Source organism: Onychomys torridus, chromosome 9 (genome assembly GCF_903995425.1).
Source record: "Onychomys torridus chromosome 9, mOncTor1.1, whole genome shotgun sequence".
Classification (NCBI taxonomy): Eukaryota; Metazoa; Chordata; class Mammalia; order Rodentia; family Cricetidae; genus Onychomys; species Onychomys torridus.
In genome coordinates this window covers 95794860-95802838 of record NC_050451.1, presented here as the reverse complement: position 1 = coordinate 95802838, position 7979 = coordinate 95794860, and the positions used below count along the sequence as shown (strand labels likewise).

Genomic DNA, 7979 nt, shown 5'->3' with positions numbered 1-7979 from the left:
TGGAATTTGCAGGCAAATAGATGGAACTAGAAAATATCATCCTGAGTGAGGTAACCTAGACTCAGAAGGACAAACATGGTATGTATTTACTCATAAGTGGATACTAGATAAAAGGCAAAGGATAACCAGACTACAATCCACAGCTCCAGAGAAGCTAGCTAACAAGGAGAACCTAAGAAAGATGCATGGATTGCAGTGGGAAGGGGAAATAGATGAGATCTCCATAAGTAAACCGCGGGTGAGAAGGGGATGGAAATTAGGGGATGGGAGATGAAGACATGAGAGAATGGGATGGTTGAGCTGGAACAGGGACAGACTGGGAGAGCAATGAAAGAGAAACCATGATAGAAGGGAGACAACATGGGGATAGGAAAAAAACAGGAACTAGGTAAGTTCCCAGGAATCCACAAGGATGACCCCAGCTTACACTACTAGTAGTAGTGGAGAGGGTGACTGAACTATCCTACCCCAGTAATCAGGATGGTGAATATACTCACTGTCATCATAGAACCTTCATCCACTAACTAATGAAAACAGATGCAGAGATCCACAACCAAGTACTAGGCTAAGTGCCAGGAGTTCAGTCAAAGAGGGTGAAGTGGGATTCTATGAGCAAGGGACATCAAGATCATTGTGGGAAAATGTACAGAGACAAACAAACCAAACTATATTAGGGTTCGTCAAAGCTTCATATTTATACCATGTGGTATTTGGTTTATAAATGTGTTGTTTTGTGATGTTGTGGATTTAAATTTGGACTAGGTATATGTCAGACAAACACTAACTCAGTGATCATTGACATAAAAACTCAGAAGAGCACAAATAAATGACATGCATGTATATTTTAAAGCTCTCATTAAAGGAAAAAATAGAAATACTATTTTGAATATTTTCTCATTAATTTGATTTTATTTCCAATTTGGATCCTTTCTCATGTACATAAATGCTGTGGATATCGCTCTATGTAAATAAAATGCTGTTTGGCCAGTGGCTAGGCAGGAAGTATAGGCGGGACAAGAGAGCAGAGAATTCTGGGAAGTAGAAGGTTGGAGAGAGACACCACCAGCCGCCGCCATGAGAAGCAACATGTAAAGACACTGGTAAGCCACAAGCCATGTGGCAAAGTATAGATTAACAGAAATGGGTTAATTTAAGATAGAAGAAGTAGATAACAAGCAGCCTGCCACGGTCATACAGTTTATAAGCAATATAAGTTTCTGTGTGCTTTCTTGGTTGGGTCTGAGCAACTGTGGGACTGGCGGGTAAGAGAGATTTGTCCTGACTGGGCCAGGCAGAAAAACTCTAACTACACATAAATAATATAGTTGATATGTAACTTTTAATTTAGCAATGATTGTTTTGTAACTTTTCAGGATTTCCTCACTTATAATAAGGCTGTAAGCAAATATAAAATGTTTACTTCTAATATTTTGTTATAATGTGTGTTTTATTGGTATGAGATTTTGTCTCTAAGAAAAACCTCAAAAGTGTGTTGAATATATATGTCATGTATCCAAAGACTCTATACTTATCTTCCCCTGTAATATTTTATATTCAATTAAAAACATTGCTTCTATTGTTGGTTATGTGAGAGATTAAACCACAATTTGATTTTCAACTTCTTCATTTGTCTTTCCCTAAAAACTTTTCTTGCCCTTCATTGTTCTGGTTATTTATAGAATATACAAATAGTATTTTAGGTACTAAAATAGTATTAAATAGTATTCTGTTCAAGTATTGCAGTAGGATATCTTTATTCATACATTAGTACTGATTTGGACCACGTGTATACTCCTGAATCACAGTGTTTTATTTCATTTCAATTTAAAATTGTCCTTTTGATTACTTTTTGGCTGTGTCTATGACTTAATGTTGATCTAATTAAATTAACTGGAAGACAAGAACATGCTGTATAGAGTGTTCTCACTCATATTAATTTAATTTAAGTTAATTTCATCTCTCATGTTATTTAAACATATTTGAATTCTCCAAATCAACTTGGAAATTGTCACTTTCTTTCATCTTATTCTTTTTTACATTTTCTTTTTCTCTTCTTAAAAATATATTCTTAGGTTTGTCTTTCTACAGTGTCACTGATTTCCTGGATATTTTCTTTGTGTCAGGAGTTTTTTGGATGTCTTATTTTCTTTGACAAAGCTATTCATTTCTTCTATCATATCTTAGTGCATTAGATTCTTTCTTATATCTCTTGTTTTCTGTTAAGGAAACTTGTCTCAGTAGTTTCTGTTTGAATTCCTAAATTTTTTGTTTCCAGATGACTTAGTTAGGGAATCTATTGTTCTGAAGAGATATGGTTATGGCAGGTTTTACAAAGGAACACATTTGATGGGGTGGAATACAGTTCCAGAGGTTTTATCAAATATCATCATGGTGGAACATGGCGGTGTCTGTATAAACATGGTGCTGGAGAAGGAACTGAGAGTCCTATACTTTGATCCCCTGGCAGCAGGAAGTAAACTGAGACACTGGACATAGCTAGAGCGTAGGAGACCTCAAAGCCCTTCTCCACAGTGACATACTTCTTCCAACATAGCCATATCTTCTAATAATGACTCTCCCTATGAGTTTATGAGGGTCAATTACATTAAAACTACCACACCAGAATTCTCTGTTTTAGAAAGGCTATTTAATCTCCAAAGGGGTAATGGCTCACAGGTGAAAAAACAAACAAAACAAAACAAAAAAAAAACATGCTTTACACTTTTGTTTTCTTGGATTTCTTTTATGGATTTATTCACTTTATCTTTACGAATATCCTTCCTATTCATAAAAGTTGTTTTAAGGTCCTTTCCTTGTGCTCAGCTATTCTGGAATATTCTGGACGTGTTGTGCTGGGATAGTTGGCTCTAATAGAGACATATTACCCTAATTGTTGTTGGTTATGTTCTTATGCTGAAAATTTGGCATTTGGTTTGGAATGATTAAAAGTCTAGATGCGGATTTCTGGATTTGTCTTGGTTGAATGGGTGTTTTGTACTTTGGTTTCTGGTTCCTCTCAGGATTTTTGGAAAGTGTGATGGCTGTGTGTTCTCTGTGTTACTGGCCTGCTCAACTGGTGGGGTAACAGGAAATGTCTTTTGGTGTTGTATGTTGGGCAACTGGAATGAATTGGGGGAAAATTTAGAAGAGAAATTCTGTGATACTTGGAGGGTAGCTGGGAATTAGACAGGGGTCATGGATCTCAGGAGCAGTAGGAGAGGTGTGGATCATTCAGCCTACCTGATGCCCAGGAAGGATCGCATTTGGCACTTGGGTTAGCAGGGGGTACCTGCTGGAGTTGGGTTCTAGGACAAAACAACACATTGGGGGCTGGGAGGTTATGAGGGGATGGTTTGGTTGATCCACAGGAGATAGGGCATTGTGGAGGGAAAGCTGCAGCCCTTGCTGTGCAGCAACCCTAGAAGTAAGACTGGAGGATTGGGTCTGGGGAAACCAGACAGGACAAGGTCTGAAGTCAGCCTATCTAATTTTCTGCTAGGCATGGTTGGTGATTTAGCAGAGGCTGCCTGCTGAATTTGGGGAATGGGATATACCCATGAGTGCAGAGGGGAAGATCAGAAGGTATATGAGATTCGTAGGCCATGTGGGCATAAGAGACAGACAGTTTCTGGCTGGTGTTCTGTAACAGCACTAGGAACAAAACTGGGAATCTGGTTCTAGGGGAGCAGAGAGAGAGGTCTGTGAGTAGCACACCTGGTATCCTAGCAGGTGTTGTTTATGGTTTAGGAGAGTACTTTGATCTATTTTGTAATGGCCATTAACTCATTTGCTGACTTAAATATTGCTTTTTTTTTTGAGACACAGTTTCTCTGTGTAATAGCCCTAGCTGTCCTGGAACTCACTCTGTAGATGCCAAACTCACAGAGATCCACCTGCCTCTGCCTCCTGAGTGCTGGGATTAAAGGCCTGTGCCACCACACCTGGCTAACTCTGACATTTTTAGATTTATTGCATATTGATTTTTTTTAAAAATAATACTATAATTACCTCATTTCCTTGTCTTTTTCCATGCTTCAAATCCTTAAATAAACACCTTACTCTCAAGTTCATGGACTCCTTTTTGTTAATTTTGTTTACATACATGTTTATATGTGCAAATATATATATATATATATATATATATATATATTCATAAATATAAGCACTTAAGTCTATGTGATGTTCCTTGAAAGTGTATTGTCAGAACTGATAATTTGTCAATGGACAACCTAATCATGTTCTCTACTCCTTATTTGTTGCCTGTAGTTCTTTGTGTAGTGTCAAGGCCTCCTCCCTCAGCCTAAGGTGAGGGAGTTGTCTTAGGGATGTATCCATTAGGACTGAACTGCACAAGTATACGTTTTTTTGTTTTCTTGAACTAGTAGTTATTGCAAGAGTCCTGGTGAAATTAAGTACATTTTTATTTTCTTCCTAGTTTTTATAATATAAAACTATTTAAGAAGTAGCATAAATACTTATGAAATTTTTATCCCATTGAAGAATTCATTTTAAAAATGTATTAATAAATTCTTCTTTTATTATTTCTTGATATTTCTTTTCTTCAAGGCTATTTTATTTAGTATTAAAGCAACCAGTGCATAGCAATGTCAAATGTTATTTGTATGAATTACAGTTAATCTTCATCACCAATATTACTTTTTTTCCTGTTGCAGTAAGGACTTAATCTAGTCCATGCTTGCTTAAACTCATTATGTCACTCAAATAGGACTCAAACTCAGCTGTAATCTTCAGTTGTTAGCCACCCATGTACTGGGGTTACAGAAATAATCCATTGCACAAAAGTTTTCACTGTCAGGTTGACATACTTGGGAAATTCAAGCACAACTCTAGATGTTTATGTCTTAGAAGTTCAGAGGGAACTAATGAACAGGATAAAAGAAACCATAAATGTGGTTAGAGCCATCCATAGGCTTAGAAGGAATAAAAGAAAGAAAGGGAAAAGCCAACTGCCATTCCTTGGTTTTCTGCTTCAGGTGAGACATTTTGAAATTTGAGATGTGTTATCAGAGCTTCCTTGTCCTGGTGAGCTGAACACTCAAACCAGCATTCTTCATATATCTTTTCTGCTTTAAAATATTTTTTGTAAAAAAAATACATATTTTTGCCTAATATTTCTTCATAAGGAGAAAGAAAGACAATAAGATATTAAATTCATAACAGTGTTATTAAGTAGACCACAATGGTTGGTTGTGATGAATGTCTCAATAAACAATAATTACAAGACTCTTACATTACAAAAGTAATGACTTTACTCATGAGGATTCTGAATGCCGAAAATATTGTGAATTAGACTAGGGGCCATGCATGTCCTTGTTAAGAAAGACTGTGACATCACCTTCCTGCATCTATATGCTATCTATGTCCTAAGAATTGGATTGAAATTGCATACAGAAATAATAGGCTAATTCTGGCACAGAAAATTTCAAGACAATATAGCACTCAGCTGGTGGCATAGCTATCACTGGATAGTGCTAATAAGTATCAGAGTACAAAGATTTTAAAGATATCCAATTCAACCAGGAAAACAGTGGGTTGTTGGTTGTTTTGGCTCTTTTGGGGGGCCACTACTCAGCTTCCAAATAAATACATAGATGGAGGCTTATTCTTAATTATCAATGCCTGGCCTTACCTTGGCTTAGTTTCTTGCCAGCTTCCCTTAACTTTGAATTATCCCATCTATGTTTTGCCTCTGGGCCTTTCCTGTTCTCTTATTTCTGTAAATCTTACTCTTACTCTGTGGCTTACTATGTAGCTTGGTGCCTGGCCCCTGATGTCCTCATCCTTCTCTGGCTACTTCTTCCTTCCTCTCAGATTTCTCCTTCTATATATCCTCTATGCCTGCCAGCCCCACCTACCCTTTTTCCTGCCTCAATATTGGCTGCTTAGCTCTTTATTAGACAATCAGATGTTTTAGACTGGCACAATGACACAGCTTCACAGAGTTGAACAAATGCAACATAAACAAAAGTAGCACACATTAAAATAATATTCCACAACAGTGGGTTTAAAATGAGAAACGAGAAAGATTTGAGAAGTAGGGGAAATGACAGAGGTGTTCCTGATCCTTGTGAAGAAAATGTCAACCACAGTTTCTCCTCCTGAGTGTTCACAATTTTATATTATTCCCCTCGATAGACGTCCCACCAGCAATAGCTGAGCCAACCTCTTCTGTTCTGCTTTGTGGCTGCCGCCCCCTTCAACTTGGTCACGTTGAGCCGCACCTGGGCCTGGCCTCGGTCTCCACCGCCGCCCACCGCCTCCAGCCTCCCATCTCCCGACCACGGTTCTTGCGAAGTGAGCAAGCTTCTGGCCTTCATGAAGATGTGTAAGCAGGATCCGAGTGTCCTGCACACAGAGGAAATGCGTTTCCTGAGGGAGTGAGTGGAAAGCATGGGGGGTGAAGTACCACCTGCTACTCATAAAACTAAGTCAGAAGAAAATACCAAGGAAGAAAAAAGAGATACTAAGGAAAACATTAAGATGGATGAACTGTCAAGTGAGGAGAATGATCTAGAAATTGACAGTGAGGGAGTAATTGAGCCAGACACTGATGCCTCTCAAGAGATGGGAGATGACAATGCAGAGGTCACTGAGGAGATGGTGGATCAAGCCAATGAAAAGAAGGGGGCTGCCATTGAGGCCCTAAACGGACGGTGAGCTGCAGAAAGCCATTGACTTGTTCACTGATGCCTTCAAGCTAAATCCTTGCTTGGCAATCCTATCTGCCAAGAGAGCCAGTGTGTTCGTCAAGTTACAGAAGCCAAATGCTGCCATCCGAGACTGTGACAGAGCCATTGAAATAAACCTTGATGCAGCTCAGCCATACAGATGGCGAGGAAAAGCACAGTGACTCCTGGGTCACCGGGAAGAAGCCGCACATGATCTTGCCCTGGCCTGTAAGCTGGATTATGACGAGGATGCCAGTGCAATGTTGAGAGAGGTTCAAAATGCCTCAGGCTCAAAAACTTGCTGAACATCGGAGAAAATATGAGCGAAAGTATGAAGAGCGAGACATAAAAGAAAGGATAGAAAGGGTGAAGAAGGCTCGAGAAGAGCATGAGAGAGTCCAGAGGGAAGAAGAAGCCCGAAGACAGTCCGGAGCTCAAAATGGCTCTTTTCCAGGTGGTTTTCCTGGGGGGATGCCTGGTAATTTCCCTGGAGGAATGCCTGGAATGGGAGCGGGCATGCCTGAAATGGCAGGAATGCCTGGACTCAGTGAAATGCTTAGTGATCCAGAGGTTCTTGCAGCCATGCAGGATCCAGAAGTCATGGTGGCTTTCCAGGATGTCTCCCAGAACCCAGCAAATATGTCAAAATATTAGAGTAACCCTAAGGTTATGAATTTCATCAGTAAATTGTCAGCCAAGTTTGGAGGTCAGGCGGAATGTTAAATAGAGCCCTTGCTGAATGAAGAGCAGCTTAGCTCACTGGATGTTGCAATAATACAAACCAGTGTACCTCTGACCTCATCGGGAGAGCTGGGGTGCGTCGAAGACTATCCCTACCCTTCTGCATCAACTGTGGCTGAAGCATTTTACAGTGGTTGCCATCAGGGTCTTCAGATAGTGTTTTCCTACTAGGAAATACAAACCTGAAACACTTTTCGACCTTAGCCATATTTCTTTAAAAAATTAGGGGGTGTTATTTCCTACATTTTTCTTTACTAATCTTTTTGGGTTTTTCCTTTGAATTACTGGGCAAGGAAGCTGAATATGGTCGACTTATTGCTCTCATGAATGGAAATAAAGATTTGTTAGTGGGAAGCAAATAAAACCCATTTAAGTTGATTGAGTTGAGCATATGGTTACTGAAACATCTTGATTTGTCTTTTTTTAAAAATATTTTATTTCAAAATGATCTACTTCAGTGAATCTCTTGGGACCACCAATATTTGGATCTGACCTGGGTAGGACTGAAGGGCTGGACAGAGCAGCAGTAGGTCCTAGGTTTTGTTTGAT

The 7979-nt window shown here is 39.2% G+C and overlaps 1 pseudogene; it reads left to right on the top strand.

The window, feature by feature from the left end:
• Positions 1-360: 360 nt before the first annotated feature.
• Positions 361-7412, top strand: LOC118590795 (annotated as a pseudogene).
• The last annotated feature ends 567 nt before the right edge of the window (positions 7413-7979 follow it).